Here is a 24012-nt window from a genome sequence, read left to right on the forward strand (position 1 = left end):
TAAATCACTAACAAGTAAATGTTTGCGAACTTTTTGCCTGAGGTGATGATTCGTTGAAACATGAATGAAAATGAATATCCTTTATTCAGTGACCATTCTCAGAGCAGACCTGCACACATTGCACATTGGTCCCAAAGCCATTTCTAGGAAGACAAAAATGATTGCGCTTCAACCGTCAATTTTAGATATATGGTGTCTTCGGCAAAGTTTCTCCATATTTTTCAGACATTTTTTTCAGTGATGTGATATTAGGGTGGCCCACATGGTTTACGAGATCAGCACCAATTTAGGACTACATAATGCTCTACAACGTTTTAGAACAACCAAATTGGAGCAACTTTGCCGAAGAACCCAAATTTCTATCTCTTATGGTTCGCGAGTCATGTTTTTTTTTAACAAAAAAGTTAGGGTGGTACTGAAAAATCAGTTTTCTCTTGATAATTTTTCATACGATAATTTCTCGCAAAAACTTTGTTGCGAGCACTTTTAGAACTTTTTATTGCGCAACTTTTTGTCGAAGAAACTATTGTTCTATCTCTTATGGCTACTGAGTTATCAGAAATATTCTTCGAAAAAATGGTTGTTTTCGAATGCCGATATCTCCGAAAGGCGCAAACGGATTTTCAATCTTTTGTCGCCATTAGAAAGATTATTCGTTTTTCTGTTTATGGTGAAAAACCTGTGAGGAAGTTTTATGTTTGAAAATATTGACAAAATTTTGAAAATATATTTTTTTTTAATCGGAAACTGTCCATAACTAGAAAAATAATCGAGATAGCTCTTTGGTGCCTTCAGCAAAAATGTGCAAAACTGAAAGTTCTGATAGTGATTTTATGATACAAAGTATTCATAAAAAATCAACGCTTCAAGATATATTCACCATAAACCGAATTTAATATGGCAAAGAAAGCGAAAAAAGAGATATTTGCTAGAACAATCAAAATAACTGTATGTAAAGTCATTCAAAATGGAATACACATGTATTGATATCGATCATAGTAAGCGGAATCTAAGGAGTTGAAAGAAGGAAAATTATTTGATGAAGCTTTTTTCAAGTGATCAAGGCCCACCTTCTGGTTCGTTACTTTAGACAGACATTTGGGATTTATATTTAGATATATCTGGCTCTTGTTGAAGATTCATGCATTCTTAAACAGGCGAATGCTGCCCTGACTAATTCGTTGTGGCAGATATATTGGATTTAATTGAATTGAACGGGATTAGTTGGATGCCCAGATAGAATAATTGCAGATACTTCTATATTTCTATAGGAGGATATCACGGGAAGTAAGGTTTTGTTAATTTGAAGGAATTCTTCAAAGTATACGTTTTGTTATCATTTAGGGTTGATAATATAACAAACGGGACCGGTATTGAACGCATGATCTTCTGCTTAGTAAGCTGAAGCGGTAGCTTTTTGTAACCGACCACGGCATAGGTTAACTGGACAAACTTTATGTTGCGTAAAATAACAAGACTTCGTTTATGGATTTATGTTCCATGGATCACTGTTAAAACTGCTTCAGCAATTAACTTTCCCTAACTCCTAAGATTTCGCTTACTGTGATCGATCTTATATCTTATATCTTATACATATATATTCAATTTTAAATGACTTTACATACAGTTATTTCGGTTGTTCCAGCAAATATCTCTTTTTTTCGCTTTCTTTGCCATATAAAATTTGGTTCATGGTGAATATATCTTAAAGTGTTGATTTTTTATGATTACTTTGTATGAAACACTTTCAGAACTTTCAATTTTGCACATTTTTGCTGAAGGCACCAAAGAGCTATTTGGATTATTTTTCAAGTTATAGACATTTTTCGTTTAAAAAACAAATTATTTTCAAAACTTTGTCAATCTTTTTAAACAAAAAACGTCCAAAACAGAGAAAGAGATAATCTTTCTAATGGCGACAAAATATTGAAAATCCGTTTGCGCCTTTCGGAGATATCGGTTTGAAAACAACCATTTTTTCGAAGAAAATTTCTGATAACTCTGTAACCATAAAAGATAGAACAGTAGTTTCTTCGGCAAAAAGTTGCGCAATCAAAAGTTCTAAAAGTGCTCGCAACAAAGTTTTTGTAAGAAATTATCGTATAAAAAGTTATCAAGAAAAAACTGTTTTTTCAGTACCACCCTAATTTTTTTTGTAAAAAAAAATCATAACTCGCGAACCATAAGAGAAAGAAATTTGGGTTCTTGGGCAAAGTTGCTCCAAATCGGTTGTTCTAAAACATTGTTGAACATTGTGTAGTCCTAATTGCGTCAGCAAAAATGTTTATGTGCTGATCTCGTAAAGCATGTGGGCCACCGTAATATCACATAACTGAAAAAATGTCTGAAAAATTGACAGTTTAGGCGCAATCATTTTTGTCTTCCTAGATATGGCCTTGGGACCAATGTGCGTTGGATAGATTCAATTGAAGATGGAAAATCCTTAAAAACATCCTTAACGCTGGGTACACAAATGTTAAGCCTGTATGGCATATCATTTCATTTAACATGCCCCTAATACATGATTTTGACATCTTGGTTTCAGATCGAGTTACGATTAACTTTCGCGACAAGTTGTTTGTGCTTCATACGACATTGATTAGAAGCTATTATCCACTCAATCATCGTTGCTCTGCAAAGACATAAATAATATTAATAATAGGGGAAGGTGGTCTAATTCGGACCCTGTTCTAATTCGGACCATCAAACATTTCTCAATACTGGCGCTATTGTAAAGATCGTGTGTACCGTTTTTCTACCCACTGTCTGCCTAGGATCCAACACAAAACATTTGACGCCTTCCAGTTAATTCGTTTGATTTTTATGTTAGTTTGTTGTTTTGAAGTGCTCTAGTGTGCTATCGGTTAGTATTATTCCCAAGTCCGTCACTTATATGATTCTTTATTTGTTGAAATTTTACTATATTTTAAGCAAAAATGGCTTTTTATAATGTTTTTTGTCAAAATAACAAAAAGCTCCATAATTTTAAAAAAAATTTCTTTTATCTCGATGTGTCCAATAGGACCAACGAGTTAGGAAAAGTTCACTGTACTAAATTTTGAATTAGTTTCAGATTTCACCCATGTTTTTTAATGAAATTCACATTTTACTTGAGCTTGTTCTGATTCGAACTAAATTGGAATTTTCCGCGCATTGAATTAATTTGTTATGCTTGCGCTTATTAAAGAAGTTCAACAAGCTTCGATACCAAACAAATCGGTGTTTTATTTTGTAACTACCATAGCAAAAAAACGATAAAATATAGGGTGGTCCGAATTAGAACATGTGGGGTCCGAATTGGAACAGGGTTGGTCCAATTCGGACCTTTTGCAGAACTTCGTTCAAACATGTCTAGCCATGTCCTGGTAGGAGATATCACAAAACTCTCTGAGACAAAATTCCGCGCGCTAAATCAGGCTTTCAAGAAAACATAAAACTTTTCATGCCGTACATCATGCTGAAAAGATATGGCCAAAAAATTGTTACTAGGTCCGAATTGGACCATGTTCCCCTAATAATAAAAATAATAATAATAATAATAACAATAATAATAATAATAATAATAATAATAAATAACAATAATAATAATAATAATAACACTGCGGAACACGTTTTTCTCTGAAACACCAAAATACCGCTATTTACTTAATTAAGGGCTGCTGAAACCATTATCGTTTGCAGAAATAGCAGAGCACTTCAAGTTTTTGAAATATTGGCTGTTGAAATGCAAAACTTGACTATTTGATGATGACTTATATGATACTGTGTGAAGATATATTGATAATTTAAAAAGTGGTCACAAAATTGACCGTTGTCGAAAAACCGGAAATGAAAAGTAGTTGAAATGTACAGTCTCCTCACAGTTATGGATCAACTAAGGGACATTTTTCAGAACCAGATATGATTAGAAATCATGGTGACGTTATTCAAAACAAAATTACCTCCCTGGTACTGCAGAATATGATTGTTCTCGGGAATACATCTTATAATAAGCGGTTTTTACAAAAAAGGTCGATTCCTAAAGACATTTCAAACGCTGTTAATTTTACAGAAGTGGATCAGTGGGAGAGGAAGGTCCATATTATAGATAAAATAAACTCGTATCAGAATACTATAAAAGCAATTCCAATCACCCATATCTTTTTTACTATTCTTACCATAAAAATAGAGAGTTATGTGAAAGTTTCAGCTTTTTCAGAGGTGATTTAAAGTGGCCCAAACACAATGTAGGTTTATATGGAAATTACTATGCAGAAATTTTGAAAAATGATGCAAACACGTTAGTACTGTAATGTAAGTACCGACAAACCTATAATTCCATTGTGTAAACTAATTCTTCATATTTTTATGAAGGATGCTGCTGAAGAAACAAACCCCTTTCGAGCTTGTTTTGTTTTGGATTTTTGTAGATGTTGGCTGGGCTATCCCATTTGAGAGACTTAGCAAAAAAACTTATGAATATCTCTTCTTCTAATCGTCGGATTGAATTGCTCTGTTTACCATATTTCTTTATTATGTTATAAAGAATGAGTTTTAACTATGGGATGATAAGTTTCTACTTACATTGCATACCTTTAAATCACCTCCAAAAAGCTGAAAATTTCTCAGAATACTATTTTTGTGTAAAGAAGATAAGGGAGATTGGATTTTCAAACTTTTTCAACCACCATATAAAACTAAAATTTCAATATAAATTGTTGGTAAAATATGTGTTAACAATTACTCCATAAACCTAAACACGCCTAAATACCACTCAAAAACGTACTGAATGCTAATCACCATATTGCCGCCGTACTTTTTCGCTCATTATCATATTACTCGCTTCATTCAGTCCACCAAATTTGACCACGCCATACCCACGAACATTTCACCTCAAGCAGTTAACCAACACGAACGTATTGTCGTTGGTTAACTAAATTCAATTTTCACCTAAATGGCCGCTCACTTGGGTACCCAAGTGCCGAAGAAAATGTCACAGTGCCGTGTGAACTTTTCTTTTCCTTCGCACTCGACCTTTACACCGGGTGCAATTAGATTTACGCACTTGCTCGGAATGAGGAGAGTTAAATAAAGAGCAACAAGTGTGCTCCAAACGAGCTCACACTTGTTGCTACCAGGGAGGGGGAGCAAGCGCGCTCATTGCGCATTAGAGATTGCCCCCAGATAAGACACGGTTTGACTCTCTTTCCTGCTTCCCGGCAGCGGATGAGTGGCTTGAATTTGAATGAATACAATCGTGGTTGTGCCATTCGGGGTTGGTAGCTGAATGGGGTAATCTACCTGTTTAAGCAGGACGTGATTGGTCAGCAGGTGAAATGGAAAGGTGATGTAAGAGTTTGATTCGGCTTAATTTGGGTGAATATTGTAAACTGTAGACTAATCTAGCAACGGCTTGTTAACAAATGTGTGTTGGTGTGTGGGCTTCTATTTTGATAGGAAATCATAATATGTTTCAAATTAAAAATTTATCTGATATCCTATTGGTACATTTTACAAAATGTTGATGAATCTGAAATATGATAGAATTTCATATGGCTTACTTCATCTTCTAGGCATTACTAAGTGTCGAAGTTAAAGTGATTTAAAGACATGGATTTGGGCCTTCCTTAGTTGAGTGGTTAGAGTCCGCGGCTACAAAGCAAAGGCATGTTGAAGGTCTCTGAGTTCGATTCCTGGTCGACCCAGGATCTTTTCGTAATGAAAATTTCCTTGACCTCCCTGGGAATAGATATTTTTTTTTACTTAATAATTTGTTTATGAGGTTCATGCGCTGGGAATAGAATATCATCGTACCTGCCTACGATATACGAATGCGAAAATCGCAAAAGAAAGCTCTCAGATAATAACTGTGGAAGAGCTCATTGAACACTAAGCTGAGAAGCAGGCTCTGTCCTATTGAGGACGCATCATGAAAAAGAAAAAGGAGAAGAAGAAAAAATACACTGGGTGATATGAATAAAAAAACTTTGAACTTTACTACATGTAGCATCTACTCAAAAACAAAATCCACAAAGTTTACTACACTTTTGGAATGAATAAAAAACTTTTCGAACATACTTTCTACTTTCGAACATGAGCAGTGACTGAAGCTGCACGTTAAGAAATTTCCATTCAGATTGCAGAGTGATTCTGCACGTAAAGAATAATCTATTCAGAGTGACGCTTAAAGTTAATACAATCATGCATATGAAGAAAATGCATGGAATCTAATCGATTACGCGACAATTTGCACAAATCATGAAGGTGCTGTTATTTGACAAGATTTGTAGTGTAATTTTGCGATTAGTCTGGTATTCTCTCTATGTCTATGATTTTATGATGATGGTACATCAAAGAATTTTCTGGGTGGTTTTCGGCCTTCGCCAACGCCGATGATTTTTTAAATACTAGCTTAACATTTATGAAGAGATCTTGAGATTACAGCTATCAAATTAGGAATTACATATTTTCTAGCACCAGTACTGAGATTCTGGTGAAATTGCGGTAGAATTTTGATGCGCCCCGTGTGTTTTCTTAACAGCATTTTGAATTCCGATGTTCTAAGTGTTTCTGGGATATTCTCGTTATTTTGGTGGGGTTTCTGATAGTCTAGAATGTCTAGAACTTAGAATGTAGAGATTTTTATGAGAATTGTAGTGATTCCATTGGTAGTCGTTAGAATTCAATGAGGATCTCCCTTAAAACACCAGGGTTCCCTTTGAAGTTATTAAAATTCTTAACGATTCACTCTTAAAAATAATGAAAATTACTGTGGACGTAATTCTGGTTATGACTGAATGACACATGATGTAAGTGATGGAACGACACAAAAATATGTCCATGAAGATGTATTGAACAAAAAATGTAATTTTACATGCTAATGGACACGAAAACGATAGATCTGTGATCGATATTTCCCGAATCAGACACTAACGTATTTTAAATTCGACACAAATTTACGTCATTCGGCTCGCTTCTTTTATGTGCATCCTAAAAGACGTAAATCACATGAATTTTTCGTAGTGTGTTCCACAAAAAATCCCATTGTAATCTATAAAATATTTACCGACATTCAAAACGTTTATATTAAAGCTTTACGTTGAAATTCCAACGGAACTGGAGATCAACGGAATCTTAAAGGTTTTTACAATAATTACAAAGATTGATTTTCGGAATTACAAATATTCACACAATAATTCGCAGGAATCCCACCGCAATCTCATAGATTCTTACAGAAATATCGTCTCAAAGATACCCACAGAATTCCAAGAGATTAATATTCGGAATCCCATTCCCACCCCAATTCTAGAGTTTTTACCAGATTCCTAATATTTCCGCAATATTCCTAGAATGGTATTTAAATTTTCAGAATTATCATAAAAAATCCGACATCCCTATCGGAATCTCAAAGTTCCTACAGGAATTCCGGAATTCAAAAGGAAATCTGAGATGTCAGAATTTACACGTAAAATTCAGAATTACTTTATCAATATCTGAATGCCTACTGACATCCTAAAATTCCTAGAAAATAACATTATTATCGTAATGCCAGAATTCACACGGATAGTACAAATTGATACTGCCGGTAATCTTACCGGAATCTCAGAATTGGCGGAGCGAAAGTTTTCGTAACCTCAGAATTCCTTTGCAAAACTCAAAATACCTTCCGATATATCAAAACTCATATCGTTTTCCCATGATTTTTACTCAAAAGTAAATTATTCCATCCAATTCCGCAAACTCAAAGCATGTGTAGCAACCTCTGAAGCTAACTACCAGTAGCTTTGTAGTAAATGCTACCTTTATTCATAGCAATGCGTTGTTTGTAGTATGTTCGAAAGGTGTAGAAAGGAAAATGACACAAACATGTTCCACTCGTGTTCCACATATAGCGTTTACTACCGAGAATGTAGTAAACTCAACTTTACTACATTTTATTCATACGGCCCACTGTCTTCTGCTACTGACTGTTGGTTAAAAAACGAACAAGCTTACTGCAAGGCAAAGCCGAGAAAAAAAAAGTTTCATTGCTAATGTCAGAATCAAACCAATAAGATGCGCTCAACGGCCTGACGACATTAATCGCACGGCCACGAGATTCATACACATGTTATATTAAAACACTTTGTTGAATTTGACAGAACGCGGGAATGGACTTTCAACATATTTCTGACACTATACCCAAGCAGCACAGTTTGTTTCAACTCAAAAATAATATAATCTCTTGAAACTAATCCAAGTTGTCAATGGTTGAAAATATGACTATCAATTGCACTGAACAGCAACGCAAAAAGCGCAAGAGGTGGAGTCTGTTTGCAACATATTTAAGTTACATCGAAAATGCTTATTTGTGGCAAAATACTTGAGAGAAAAAAAAATGAAAACAAAAATATGAACGAGAACCAAACTTCCGACCTCAAGATCAACAAACTTCTCCTCTACTCACTACTCCAACATCTCTTCGAACAATTGCTTCGCCAATGCACTATAAAAGCGACCCATTAATCAAAGCTTGTTGCTTTTAACTTTACTGCACCCTTCGGAATACAAGTTCATTACTGTCGAAATCAGACCACGCTTGAAATAATCTAAACTTTTTGCAAAACTTCCGCGCAACATATGAGAAACACCATTCAAACAAACAAACTGTTGCTAGACCATGTTTTCGTTGTTAGATGATACGTAAGGTGCAACTCAACCATATTGCAACTTGATTAAAACAAACAAACTTCTAGCTGTCATACACGTAGTTTAGTGCAACTTGGTCGCAACTGGGATGAATCTTCTTGAGTTGTGGGTATGCAAACGAAAATTGAATGCAAGTTGCGGATGCTTTAAATGAAGGTAATTTAAAACATAACATTAAAACCGGCATTTTGGGAGAAGTTTCAAGAGTTTGTTTGAAAAGTTACTGGAAACATCTTGACAATCTTGACTTCATTGCTATTTGCAGCAAATCTTGTCGTTTCAAAAATGTTGATCGTCAAACAAGAAGTGAAATGCATATTCATTGGGACGCAAATGAAACTTTATGAGCCTTGATATTGATATGCAACCGAACTAGAACCATGTAAGTTACAGATGCTTTTATTGATACGCGATTGAAACTATTTTTGAAAAGCATCTCTTTGGAATATATTTCGTGTGCTACTTGGGTACGTCTCACCTAGGACAGAGTCTGCTTCTCAGCTTATCGTTCTTATGAACAGATCAGTAGTTATTAACTGAGAGCGTTCTTTGCCAAAGTTGCCATTTTCGCATTCGTACATCGTGTGACAAGTACGATGATACTCTTCTGCGAAGTCGAGAATACATCAGTTTACTATCCCAGAAATTAAGACATTTCCAGCATGAATTACTTAAAGTGATTTAGGAATTATTTCATTTCAATACAAACTTGTCTACAAATATCTGTGAAGCTTTGAAGAGGTGCTCTCTGAATGTCTCTTTCAAAATTTTGCCAAGGCGTCACTCATTTTGGCGCTCCCTAAAGGCTGGCGCCTTTGACGGCTGCCAACCTGACCAACCGCACGCTACGACGCTGCCTCTGACAGTATATTTTTCCAAATAATAGAGCATAAACAATAATTCTAGGTATAGCTCAGTTCGGTATTTGATTGTTATCGACTTGATACTTTGTTTTGCTCGGGAAAAAGTTTGAATCAACATTTTCATTTGTTGAAGAACTTTCAATGGATGAATGCCCATATTCTTTACTTCATAAAAATTAAGTTTTGTTCATTCGTAATTTTTTCAAAATTATTTCGATTTGCCTAATTGAAATAACGCTAACATTTACCATAATTTTCCTTTAAACCCCCGAAAACGCTTTCGATATCATTATTTGTGACGTGCTGCATCGAATTGTCGGACGCTTCGAAAGCCGGACACTGGCCTTTTTCACAAAATTCCGATCTGTTTTTGCCTTTAATCCATAGTTACATTCTCCATGCATAAGAGATGTGGAAAATGAAGTTTTAGGTAATTTAAGACCGGTGTTCGGTATGTATGTTTAGTTCTGCATAATTTATGCATAACTAAAAAAGTTTAGTTTTTACTTTTGGAATTGCATTCCTTAACCAAACATTTTTACAAGGGTGACGAAGAGAGTAAAGCTGTCGGAAATATAATTCACCCTATATAGTATGGATCACTATGCCGTGTTATTTATGTGACCATGGAAACCAGTGAATTCGGCACCGCTCAAACGTCAAATTAGTGAACTCGTGCATCGGTCCATAGCATTAAGGAATGTACAAATCGTAGGTGGCGTTGTGTTTGGATGGGCATCTATTTTTTTTCCGAAAGAGGTGCACTTTGCGAAAAAGGACCATGTGATTATTGAGCTGAAATCGAATTCAGGTTAACTTCTGCGTACATGAGTCTTCTCGTGGCGTAGGGGTAACGCGCCCTAACTAGAGATCAGGGAGTCATGAGTTCCATTCTCACCGTGGAAACGTGTAACTTTTTCGCAAAACTTCCCATCAATTTGTCCATTTAATCCAATTGCAAAGTATATGTGTATTTTAGTTTTTCGGTAGTTGTCAAAAAAAGCTTACCCAGGTAGAGACGCGTGACAAGGTTTATCCTGCTTCTTCTGTCCACTCCGCAGGAACATTCGACATAAGGTTATTGTGCGTCCAAGTAATCGCTGCAACGTAGTTCAACTGTCGCATCGCTGGACTGGCGAGCGCTTTGCAGTTTAGTGCTCCAGCGATGTATTGAAATAGCCTATGTCGCCCAAGCACTAACATGAAAAGGTCGCCAGAGTCCAGCGACGTTTAGTTCGTGCGAAGTAGTTGAACGAAGTTTGTGTTCGTTCTTGCTTTTTTTTCTCCACTGACAATACAAGTCGAGAGGGATTCGCGATAAGGGCCTATCTGACAAATCAATAACAATGAGAAAATAACCAATGAAATTTTCATGTGCAATTTTTAATCCCAATTGGAGAAAATATACTCCAACTTTAACTATTTCACTTTAATACACATTTCATAAAACTAGTTTCAAAATCATCATCAACACCTCACACATCTCCTTCAATTTTCCTAGCTATTCCGTAAAAAAAAAAATATAATAAGGTTTCGCCTTAAACGCACTCAAGAATGCCACTATCGCCCAATGTTATGAGCCTGTAATCGATATTATTTTCAGTGTCGCCTATTATTTTGCGCCGTGTTTTCATTCTAGTTTCAATTAAGCCCGCTATGTACGCCTTGTTTATTTTTTGTTTGCAGTGTCGCCGTTTACTCTCGCCGTGTTTTGATTTCGATTTCAGATGCGCCCATCACTTTGATAAACAAAAACACAGGCGTAATCAATACAGTGTGTGGTTTTGCATGAGGTGAAGTTTCGTCTTCTACAAATTTGCGTTTTTTGAATAGTTAAATTATCGGAAGGGGGAAAGTTCAAGTGCAGTGAATAGACAATCAAGCTACAATTTTACCGCTATAGTTTCTTAAATTGTGTACATTATGTCAGTTTCGCCTAATTCGCGAATCTTTCTAGAAGTGCACAATACTGCCGCGATTCCTGACTTTGTTCTTCACACTGCACAAATAAAGACCAAAATACATTATTAAAACACCCTAGGGTGCAGAGTTACTTGGGCACTTCCATGATTCACTTTGACTTGGAGGGCTGATACTTTACAATAAGAAGCAATTCAATACAACGCATATTGTGACCAAATATGAGCTCAGTAGCTTTTGAAAAACCCCATTGCCGAACTGAATAAAAAGTGGCAAGAATATGTCCGGCTCACTATATCATAACAAAGACAGAGGACAAGATTGTTGCAAACTATTCAACCGAACATTAAATAACATATTACTAATATTGCTGTTTGCGTTTAAAATGCAAATATCAAATGCGGGAACACCAAACGCGCTAAGATTCTTCTTTGCTAGGTTGGCGGTGATATGGATTGATATGGACACATTTGAACTGAATTTGCTCGCCAAACGCAAACAGCAATATTAAATCAGATTTGATTGTTGTTCGACAAGGTATCGATGTTCACCGATCAAAAGAAAGTAACCGAAAATTGCAACACAAAGCCGAAAAATCGTTACGCTTGCGGTGAGCTGTCGTTGTCATATTCTGTACAAGTTGTGATTAACTGTTGTCGCGGATATATATATTGTAGCAACAAGCATAAACGAGGACAATGTCTTGTTGTTGCGTATTGGCAATTGATTCTCTTTTAAGTGAAAACAAACTGATCAATGTCACCCTTGATAATGGTAACGGTTTAGTTCAGCATTGCTTGAATTTGACATGTTGTAATTATGCATCTTTTGTTATGTTAGACTTGAATTCCCGCATATAAAATAGTTGCGTTTCGTAAATCCCAGGTATATCTAATTTTATCCGTAAAACAAATAAACACGACCTTGAACGTGCTTGAATAGATTAAAAAAGAATATTCTGTGTCTACACTAGTTGGTACCTATTTGTTGTTTGACAATTTTTTTTGTCAATCTCGCTTCAAAAGGTTGTTTGTGTAGCTCCCCTACCTGTATGGTGTCTACATTTATGTTTGATTAATTACCTATACTTTCTATTGTCATTGTATTGGATACAATTCTAGAATCACATACACGATGAATGTTATTAGGTATGTACCACAAGATCCTACCTTTCGTTAGTTAAATAGCTGACCAAAGACGGAACTGTCATCAAACAAGTTCAAAGAATAAACCAGTGATTATCGTAGAATTCCAAATCATCGTCACCATCATCACCATCGAAGAATTCATGATGCATCGTACATTGGCACTAGTCCAACTGCAGGGACCATCGAATAAGGCAGTTGCCAAACCTAAGGCTCGGGTTCAGAACGAGGAAGAACCACCTCTAATGCTATCGGAACAGGCTCCGCTTATCGAACAGGCAATGGTCGAGGATCACAACAAGGAACGGAGAATTGAAGTATTGAAGCAGCGTTTGCGGGATGCCTTCCGGAAGATGTGCAACCGATCCACTCAAATCAAGTATGAGTCTGTATTATAGATTGTAATTGTAAATACACAATAATTATAAATAAATAAATTTGATCATAAAATCTATTCTTTTTATTTATTATTATCCATATCGATTAACGATATTTTTGGTAGAAAAATATTCCTTCGTATCAACGTTTTCATATATATATATTTCAGTTTGGCAAGTCAATTTTTCGTATATTTTTAACCATGCATTTTTGTATGGCGGTTCATTTTATGCAAAGTTTGACAATAGTTTCAATTCGAATTCAAGAAAGATACTTTCACTTTTTTACAGAAAAATCGATGAAGATGTTTGTATGTTGTCGTTTGAACAGTTTGTAGTATTTTGAGTGACAATTAAAAGTTAAATCATATTTGATTTTTATGCGAGGACCAAAACTTATCATTTTGGTCTTATTGAAAATAAGCTTTGAGGTTTATTAGTTTTTGCATTAATGTTTGGAAATCGTTTTGGTGTTTAATGGGGCGAAATTTTGGTTTAGTATGGTTCCATGAGTCGATATCGAGTTATGGAACATCGACTCATGAAGGTTTCACTGTATTTATTTCTTTTTCACTGTTATGGTTTTCCTAGAAGTAATAATCACTCCACTAAGTTCGAGCATTTGCCAACTTCACTCTATTTTAAATTTATTTGGAGATGGGGGGAATCGCAGCGTGTTACTCAGAGTCAGACCTCTGCACTTCCACAAGAAAACACTGGGTCTTTGAATATTGGAAAGGGTTGTTTGTTTGTAGGATTCGTAAATGATTTTGTTATAAATTGAAATGAATACATTAGCACAACCAATGATAACAGATACTTTCCATCACCGCACCGAAAAGGAATCAACGAACTAAATATGCTATTTGTTGCTTGCACTAAGAAACATTTTTAGTCAAAACGAGCATTGTTAAAACTGTACGCAGTACCACTTCACCTTAGACTCATAATATCCCAAATATATCTCAGAACTAATCATGTTTTAAACTTCTCTTCTTTTTCCAGGTAAACCAAGATCCGTTCTGCCTCCCTAGCGTTTGTTTTAACAAGGCCTTTCATGCAATTGAAGGCAATTATAAGCGACGTTCATCGTCATTATTCGTATCCTTCATCGAAATAAAAATGAAAGTTTCCTGAAATGGCTGCCATTCAACCTTCTTCGACTGACATCTAAGGTTCAAATTGATCCAACCAATCATACCAAAGGTAAAACAATAATCGACCAAAAAATGAGTAACGTCCTTCAAAGGTCACAAAACGGCCCAATGACCGATAATGAGTCACAGTGAGCAACCATTCCATCACTTCGAGTTCGGACCGTACACTCATGACCCACATAAATTGATGGCATCTCCGCACGAGTAGTGGTCCCCATTCCAATTGCCCACTCCGAATCGATTACGACTGCAAACCGTTCGAAATTCGGACGGTTACTGCTGTCGAAAGGGAAAACTATGCATACCAATTTCTTGGCAACGAAGACGCACAGTGGCGTATGCCCGAGAAAACCCTTCAAAAATGTAAGATCTTTAAATTAAAAATATTAACCGAGGTCCTATTTGAAAAATATGTTCAAACCCTTCAATCTTTTGATAGCCTAACAAATTTCAACATTTTATGATTTTAACCGCAACTTTTTTATATTTAAATCCGGACAGCCGACGTATACTTTGGTTTTAAATCCGGACACTTATGAAGCAAATTCCGGATACCGTAAAATCGGGTGTAATTGATCAGAAGGGTGAAATTGATCATCGTATCACACGATTTTATTTATTCGTAATGGAGCACAAACATCAATGTAAGCTGCAGTAAATGAACGTTGCTTGTCGTAACTATTGTAGAATTGTGTGTTGTGAAGTTTTTTTGTGTTAAAGAATGTTTATTACTATGAAAATAACGTAAAATTTCTAAATCATGCACGGTGCAGTATTGACAAACAGCTATGAACTTCTATTTATAAGCAAGGATTTGAACATGGTATTAATTTGAAATTTTGTGAGGATGCTTGAGATGTATCCCTAAATCAGATTTCATCACCAAAACTCGTACCAATTAGCTCATATGGTTGAAATAATTGAATTTCTGTTAGATATCATCGAATTCCTTAGGAAATTGCATACATTTAGGCGTTTTCCGCGTAATTCTTGAAATTTAACTATTCGTTATTTATATAAATATTGCATTGTAAAGAATTTTACAAGCATATTCGGATTCAGGGAGCTCAAATTTATCATATAGAGTTGTTTTGGAAACTAACAATAATGGCATTGACAAGTGATCAATTTCACCCCGAAATGAGATCCTCTGATTTTTTTTATTTTTGAGGTATTTGTTAACACTAAAATGACATTTGTTAGAAAATTTTGGTACATAAGTCGATGAGGCTCACATTCGTACTTGTTTTCCTGCATTTAGTTGTTTGGCATTGTTAACATTATAGAAAACAGACTAGAAAAACCGTGAAAAATGATCAATTTCACCCGAAATTACGGTACCTGTATTGTTGATTTCTGAATAAAATCGACAAAAGCTGTATTCAAATTAATTCTTATGCCACATTTATGATAATTTACATTTAATCAATCATTTGATGCTGGCGTTTGATTTACGAAGCAATTTACCTCTACTGGCTCAGGACTCTTGTGGACACATTAAGATTGGGTATTTTGCGTTCCATCAGTATCAAATAATAAGTCGCACTGATTTCTTAGCACTTGAAATCTCTCGTAGCTCTTTACTTCAGCACTTTCATTAAATTTATTTTCCAATTAATAGTTTACAAAACAAAACACCTTGGTTTATAACAATGTCTGGAATCGAAGTTTTGTTTGGACTACCCTATGTCACAATAGGAAAAAAAAGCTCTTAGTCGATCAATTTAATAGATACAAAAAACTTGTTTAGCAAAGTTGCTTGAAAATGAATGGTCTACAACTTTGCCGAAGCATGTCTACCATAATTTATACAATTAAGAAAATTGGTTATACCATTTCTATGAAAATGTGGACCACTCTAATTTTCAATAACAGCTTATACGAACAACTTTGTGGAGTACCTTTTTCGTCTAATGTTCCATTATAAAGCTAAAAAAGAATATTTCCGCGTAAAATTGCTTTATGGGCCATAGTTCAATGATTTTTAGTAGAATTCTTGCATTATCTGTGCTGCCCATAACTGCAAAACAGTCACATTCGACATTTTTGACAAAATGGAGTTAATACCATGGAGAGTCATCAAATGATAAATACTTTCGATCACCTTACTGAAATCTATGAGATTGTTCTAGAAAATTCGAAAAAAATACCAAGTTGTTTTGTCACATTGGTAATTATAACCGCATAACAGTCACACTGAGATTATAAATGAACTTCGTAATGTCCTGCTTGGCGAACATCGTGGAGTGTCAAAAATATTTCAAAATAGGAAAAGCTATGCTATTACCAAAAAGCAGCAAGATTGTTCTATACAAATATGTTCAAATGTCATCCATCCCAAAATCTACGTTAAGTTTTGTGATTCAGAAATCGATTTCAGCCACATAGAATGTTTAAGATGCGTTTCATACTGCATCGCAACACGTTCAGGTTCAGTCGATGTTTGACGATTCTGATGTTGTTCATCGATCATTTGGGCTCGTACTAAAACACAAGCTTTCATCTCTGTTGCATTTTAAAGAATTCTATCGCTATTAGAATCTAAAAGATTTCTGAAACTCCAATTATTAGGGTACAGGTCGTTAGGCCGAATGCCGTAAGGGTCGACATAACATTTAATCATTCTTTACTTTTTCAAATGTTTCCAGAATTTTTGGTTCTTTTAATCTGTTCTTTCTAGTTTTATATCATAGCCAGACATTACAGAATTCGTTCTCATTTGTTTTTGAAGCACGATCGAGCATTAGGTGGAGAGTGAGTTCGAGCGTTACGGCTCACACAAAAATTTAAAATTATTAATAGACAAAGCGTTACGGACAAAGGGGAAGGAATCAAAATTTTCCAATTTCAGCGTTACGTAATAAATAGACGTTGCTCTATCTGTGTTGGTCCATGTTTAGCAATGTATCCCAAGTTGTAACAAGCTTGAGAAAAAAGCTGCAGCAATTCAGCCCCTGATCACATCAGATATTGTGGGCTCCTGATCTAACAACTGCCAATCCATTCCACCAGAAAATTCATTAGACGGCTTCTAGATAATGAATATTGTCCTGACTAATCTCTGTTAGTTATCCATTCGACCTTGGGGTTCATTTAAACTATCGGCCATTTTCGGCCTACCAACCATTTCGGCCTAGCGACAGAAGAACGCAACAGGCTTTGCCGTGAACGGTAGTGTTTTATTTTGCTCCGCGTGCTTTTTTTGTGCTCCCGTTTTCCGCGATTCCACCGATATTGGCTGGCGCTACGCCACCTGGATTTTAGAATGAGAGTGAATTGCCGAAAGTTTCGCGGAGTTTAACGTTATAATTCGTGTTTTGTGCAACGGATTACGAAAATTTGCAACTGGCTAGTGAGTTAATTCCTATACAAATCTGTCACCGAAATTTCGATTTGGGTCCTAAAAAGATGTTTGTGTGTTGTAATGTCGAACGAATGCGTGGCAAAGGCGAAAGGGGAAGAAAAGTCGATCCCAAAGCTGTTTGAATCGAAGGTTTCCATGGTGACGGCAATGCCGCCTGATATGTTTTTAGATGATATTGTTCTGATTATGATTCCTACTAAGGCTGAGTGTCGACTTCCCAAGTCGAGCGGTCAAGTACAGTTTGCTGCTAATTACCTAGGTAATTTTGACAACTGATTCAGAATGAGCAAACTGTCACTCTTTTCATTGCGGAATAATCGGCAGCCGTTATGAAACGTTACGGACATTCGCTCTACTTGTCAACTGGATACAGCTCAAGTAAATTGGACAGCTGAAGCATTCCTTGGCCAGTACTTATCCTATCCTTTTGTACGGTACTTACGAAGTGGATACTACCCATAAATAAACTAAATACGTACCGATTTAAAAAAAAACTTCTTTTGAACTGGAAGAGTGTTTGAATTCCCATATTCATTTGATAACGGTTATGCATGCATGCGAGGTTATTGTTAGTGAAGGTGGCTTCTGAATGGACGTGTATCTTTAGCCATTCTGAAATGGGCCACAATGGCCCAAACTATAAAATTAAACTAAGGGAGCACGACTGCCTAGCATCTTGCACTCCATGAGTTTCTGGAAAGGTCTGGTGACGAATATCTCTCAGAATCGTATTGAAAAACAAAAAAAACTGTCGGTTCCTAGTGAAGATCTTATGAATTTCTAGAGAGATGCTTAGCAAATTATCAAGAGAATGGAAACTTAGCTGAAACTAACTTAAGAATGAATAATTATGATCATATCCGCTAAGTTTCTCGAGATCGTCTGGGGCTCGTTTTAATGAGCATTTTTTTATATAAATATCTATGCAAATTTGTAATGCCCAACTACCTTAAACGTCTCTTCAGTGGTTTAACGATGTCAATTGACAATTTCACTCTTCTACTTATGATTTGCTTCAACTGTCCGGAATTCGAATCAAAATTTCCGGAATATGAGGCAAAAGTCCACAAGTTTCTAGCGATTTAAAATTATTCATGCACGAAATCAAACACTTCACTCATCATTCGAAAGTTATGTTTTTAGAGACGAAGCGTAATCATACAGAAGCATTTGTTTTATATGATATTATTGAGTTTGTACTTCACTGAGGCTTCAAGCGTTCGCAATTTATTTATTGTATTTATACATTTATTTTTTTCGTTTTATTCAACTTAAAATATTTGTTTTACTGGATATCTTATAACTGTTTCTTATAACATGTTTGAAGCATTCTTTTTTAAATTTCATTCGATGTTGGATGTTAACGTTGTGTTAATTCTATCCAAATTGGCTTTATCCCTATAGCGTATCGATCTTCCCCTAAGAATGATGAAATACTATTTTGATTTAAGACACAACTCTCAACCCTTATAAATCAAAGGATGAACTCATCACCAGCAAAAGTCTACAAAATTTCTTTCAGTATTCATTAAAAATATCCTGTTCATCAGAATTAATGCAAAATGTCATCTGGAAAAAAATACATGGTACCAATAAAAGTTGCTAAATTATCGGTTTTCAATTTATTTGGGCACATTTGAGATTTTATCATTCTTTTGTATGAAAGCGTGTCACTGTGCTATGATGATGGTGGGTGACACACTGGGGGAATTGGATTACACTCACAATTTGATGGTGATGATGATGATGAGTAGGTAGGTTGGTACTGGTTCCCAACGTGTGTTGGGTACATTTAACGAAGCTTAGCAAAAATCACGTCTCTCCTCTGTTGGATAAAAGCTCTTACAACATAGTGCACGCAAACACCAACACTTGGCTACATGCCGCCGCACGAACGTCGATGGTGGCAACGACGAAGACGACGCTGATTGCAACTTAATTGCATTAAGTTTTTTTCTGGGAAGGGTTGAGAAGGAGGAGGAAGGGTACATTTTGTAAACCATCTGAATTGTTTGTTGAAAGAAAGATGTACAAGTACCACCAGCTAGGTTGTTGAGCGACGATAATCGCGTAGTTTGGCGGAAATTTGGTCACAGACTCGAAGGTTAAATGTGCTACAAGTAAAAAAAATGTGCTTTTTCTCTTCATGATGTTTAAGAAGAAGTTCGCGATCTGTAAGAGTTTCCGGCAAAACGCGACAGTCTCCTTTCTTTGCGATTTGGAAGGAGACCTTGATTCCCCTAATGGAGTTCAAAATCTCCTGCCTAAATTCCCCAAATTCGGAACAACTGATCACGATAGGCGGCACTTTTTGCTTCCTCTTTGGAATCGAGGAGCCTGGCCTCGATTTGGTGTTCGGAAAATTTGTCTAGAGCATTAAACTGATTGCTCATTTCGATGCAATTATCAACATTATACAAATAACTCTTTGCAGAAAGCGCGTATTCCGGAGAAACGTCCTTTCTTGCATTCTTGCCATGTTTAGTGACAGTTATAAACCCCACTTTTTTGAAAGGAAGTTGTGAATTCAGAGATTCACCCTTCCTTTTGTTCATGGTTACAACCATGCTCAGTGAAATATCGAAAGAAGAAGAGATCTTTTAAGAGGTTTTTTTTTCTAAGACGGCGTTCAAGAAGAATTACCACCTCTAGCTTTCGCTATCAGGTCCAACGAGGAGTGACCCGTCCAAATAATGACACGGGTCCAAACAAGGATCGATGGTAGAAAAAAATAGTACTGAAAATTAGTGTTTTTGTAGCACTGAAAAGTACTGTTTGCACTGAAAAGTACTGTTTTATTGCTTTAGGAAGTTTTATTAACTTCCTAGAGCAGAAAGAATTGGAAAGATACAAGATTTTCTAAAAAAAAATAGGAACCTATTGACTATTTTTGTTTTGTTTGAGAAAATCAGTTTACTTAACAAATTGTAATGTCATGACTCGATAAGACCTAAGGTAAAACAATCAAGTAACAGCACATAAAAAAGAGAGATGAAAAGCAGTCGACAGACTAGGTAACTAAAAACCCGTCACGAACCGTTTCGTCAAACATACGCATAGAGTATCTACTGTCTGTCCATCCATGTTGGTCACGCTTGTTCTTTTTTCTTCTGTAGACTCAATATGACGGGCGTAATTCACTCAATGAGGAAGAGAAAGGAAAAATATCTCGTTACATTTTCTTTTTCAATTATCCGTAGAATCAGATTCGCTCCGGAAATAATTAAACTTGAGCTCATCTGATAGCTGATCGCACATCAGTTGATTTGATCAAAGTTTTTGTCTTTATTGAACAGCTGTAAGTTATGTGAAATATTACTCACATATTGAAAAATCGAATGAATGTTGAACAGTCGATGTCCTTCTATGTTCGTAATTGCACAATTTAAACCATAGTTATATGCATTAGTCGATCTTCAATAGTTTCGTCTTTTCCATGCAATTCCCATTCGATTCGAATATCCGGTTCATCGTTTACTAACCAAATCGGTACCCCATGACCTACTCCTCGCAAATCTTACAGCAACGTTCCAAGTAAGTGTAATTGCACCATCGAACACATTTTTGGCACCCACCTTTTTGCAATACCCTGCCAGGTGTCCAAATGGTAGAAGCCAAATCAACCACCTTCACCTGATGGCCCACCGATCAAATCTACGTTCCACGAAGTCTCGCTCAAAATTGCAGATTTCCACCACGCTGCTGGCTCATAAACTGGTTAGCTTACCTTAATCGGCCTCCAAGTCGTTCACCGGGTCGTCGGTCCTTGCGCCGCGTTTGTCGCGCGGCGTGGCACTTAATCGCTTCGGAAAGCTTTCTTCCGCCTATCAATTCCTTCTTCGGACGAATGGCGCGCCACCGAAAGAGGGTGTCACGACGACAAGTACCGTCAAATGAGGCGATTTGACACTAGAGTGTCCCATTCCCAGGCCATTTTGCTTGTCTTTGGACTCTGGAAAAAAGTTACCCCGTTTGACGCTAGTCGATGGTTCGATGTCGCAGGTGAGGGGATATGAAATTATTGAAACAAGTCAACGGTGGCATGCTTACGAAACTTGACCAAGTGCGTACCTGCCTACTGTAACATTGCTGGTGACTGGGTTACATGCGTAGGTAGAGGTACCTTTCCAGTTTCCAGGAGGAAGTTCATCATGACTGTGTATCGCAGTTTTGATCGGCAACCGGTTGGTTGGTGGCTTGATCTACGCGGTGTGATTCGGATTTGCCTCCGATTGCAACTGGATGCATCATGCTCTGGTAGGGTCATTAGCGATGATGTAACTTTTCTTTTTCTTGGGCTGCCAATTGCGACCTTTCACAACTTTTTTGTGTGTTCGAGAAGGAAGTTTGAAGCGATCCGCGATGAATCAGCTGCTCGTAGGGTTGAGTAGATCAAAAAGGGTAATTCGTTTGTATTTTATCAGGTCTCTTTCATTCATCATGAGCAACATTTAGAACCATTTATGCTTTAAAAATAGGTTTTCTGCATGAAAGCGAATCTTACTGTCAAGTTTCAGCCGATTTGGCCGACATAAACTCTTGATTAAAAAAAAAATATCCAAAATTGATTTTGTTTTCTCTGAGATTATTACAAAAATATCCTTAACACACGCATATCACGCCGAGGACCTGGGATCGAATCCCATCCCTGAGATAGTCACTAAAAGCCGTTGGTCCCGAGATGAACTAGCCCAGGGCTAAAAATCTCGTTAATAAAGATAGAAAAAATATATATTTATATATCTTAAGGAAGTCTCTTAGAATAGATTTAAAACAAAAATTCCAGAAAATTATCAAAGGAATTATCTAAAAGATCTTGAATTTATTAAAGGACAAAGATGATTTTAGATCGCATTTCTCAAGTAACTTCTTAGTAATTCCGCTCTGCCTTAAATTTTTCAATTTTTTTTTTTTAAATTACTCCCAAATGGATTTGACCAGAAAGTTTTCCACATATTCGTCAATAGATTCTTTTAGAGATTTAAGAAGAAAAACCTTAAAAGTACACAAAGAATCTTTTCATATTTTTTTCAGTCGCCTTCAGATGTATCCATGAAGGATTAACAAAATTTCAATTGAGATATTAAAGTATATAAAACACCTTCGAAGTAACCTATTACTCAACTGCCCATAACTGCATATTGTCACATTCGACATTTTTGACGATTTAGAGTTAATACCGTGGAACGCCATTAAATCATAAATACTTTTGATCAACTTAATAAAAACTTTGAGATTGTTCTTGAAATTTTGAAAAAAAAATCCCATGTTGTTTTGTCACATTAATAAATGTTACCGCATAAAATCACAAGGACCTCATAATGTAGTAGTAATGAAACTCCTGTTATTTTAATTTTATGCCAATATGCGATATGAACAGTACACAGACGGGATTGGTGGACCAATGGCTATTGCATCTGCTTCATAAGCAGAAGGTTATGGGTTCAATCTCAGGCCCGTCCCTTTCTTCTTCTTCTTCTTCTTCTTCTTCCATTCTTAATATCTCACAGTTGATCTATCACAGTTCAAAGCATTTGCTAGAACCCGAGACGGACAAAAAACCGTTTCCCTACGCTTTTATTCTTTCATCATTATAGCACGCTTTTTTAAAACGCCTGATACATACGCAGCCTGCTAACCAAACAGAAAGCCTCTCTGCCATAACAATTACCGCAACTCTCCCTTCCCGCATGAACTGGCGTAGACGCAGTGGTATATATGGCCTACTGTGGGAGCCTGTTCAATGCAATGCATCAATTGCTCCCCCTTCCCCTCATTGGTCTGCATTTTGTTGTGGCAGGCGCCATTGTTGCTTAAAAATAGAAGATCACCAGCACTTATATACTGACGGTGTCTGTTAATCCCAAGCAGTCATCTGGTTGGTTCCTTGTGTATGTAAGTGCAGCTGATCTGGCGATACTGGAATAGCAGTTATTGTTCGTTTAGTTGAGGAATAGATTCCCGTGCACATTTTCAACGTGGAAAAATAAATACTCACTCGTCAGTTTACATGGCACTTTCATAAAAGCACGCACCTTGCATTCAATGTACAATCCAACATAATGCGTTACATGTGTGTTACTTTTTGGTATTGTTAGCTACTACGCCATCCAATATATGGCAAACATGGTGGGAGAATATTTTGGTGTGACAAAATTATTTAGGTGTGAGTCTATTAGAGGGCAAAATCCTCAATAACATCTCAATTTTTTTAAAATATTTGCCGGAAGTACTCTTTCAAGGTATGAATAACTCAGTTACATATTAAATAATTTTCAAAGATAATAAATCTTAGAGCTGTTTAATGGAATACCCAAATGTATATGAAAACCGAATTTAGTACTTTACCGTTTAATTTCACTAGAGTTTGTATCTTTTGGCCGTCCTATACGCGTTTTCGACCTCAACTGTAAGGCCAACTTCAGTGTCGTGTACTAGACTCGACTTGAAGAAATCCATTGTATTCGCACATTTTATACTTAAATTAAAGGTATAACGTCATAATTACCCATCGTCTTT

General features: G+C 36.3%; 1 protein-coding gene across 4 annotated transcripts in view; it reads left to right on the plus strand.

The window, feature by feature from the left end:
- LOC5573486 (myb-like protein AA) overlaps positions 1-24012 on the plus strand; it is a 166874-nt gene that overhangs the window by 55348 nt on the left and 87514 nt on the right. The gene's annotated exons all lie outside the window — the stretch shown is intronic.

The sequence above is a fragment of the Aedes aegypti genome, chromosome 2 (assembly GCF_002204515.2).
Source record: "Aedes aegypti strain LVP_AGWG chromosome 2, AaegL5.0 Primary Assembly, whole genome shotgun sequence".
Classification (NCBI taxonomy): domain Eukaryota; kingdom Metazoa; phylum Arthropoda; class Insecta; order Diptera; family Culicidae; genus Aedes; species Aedes aegypti.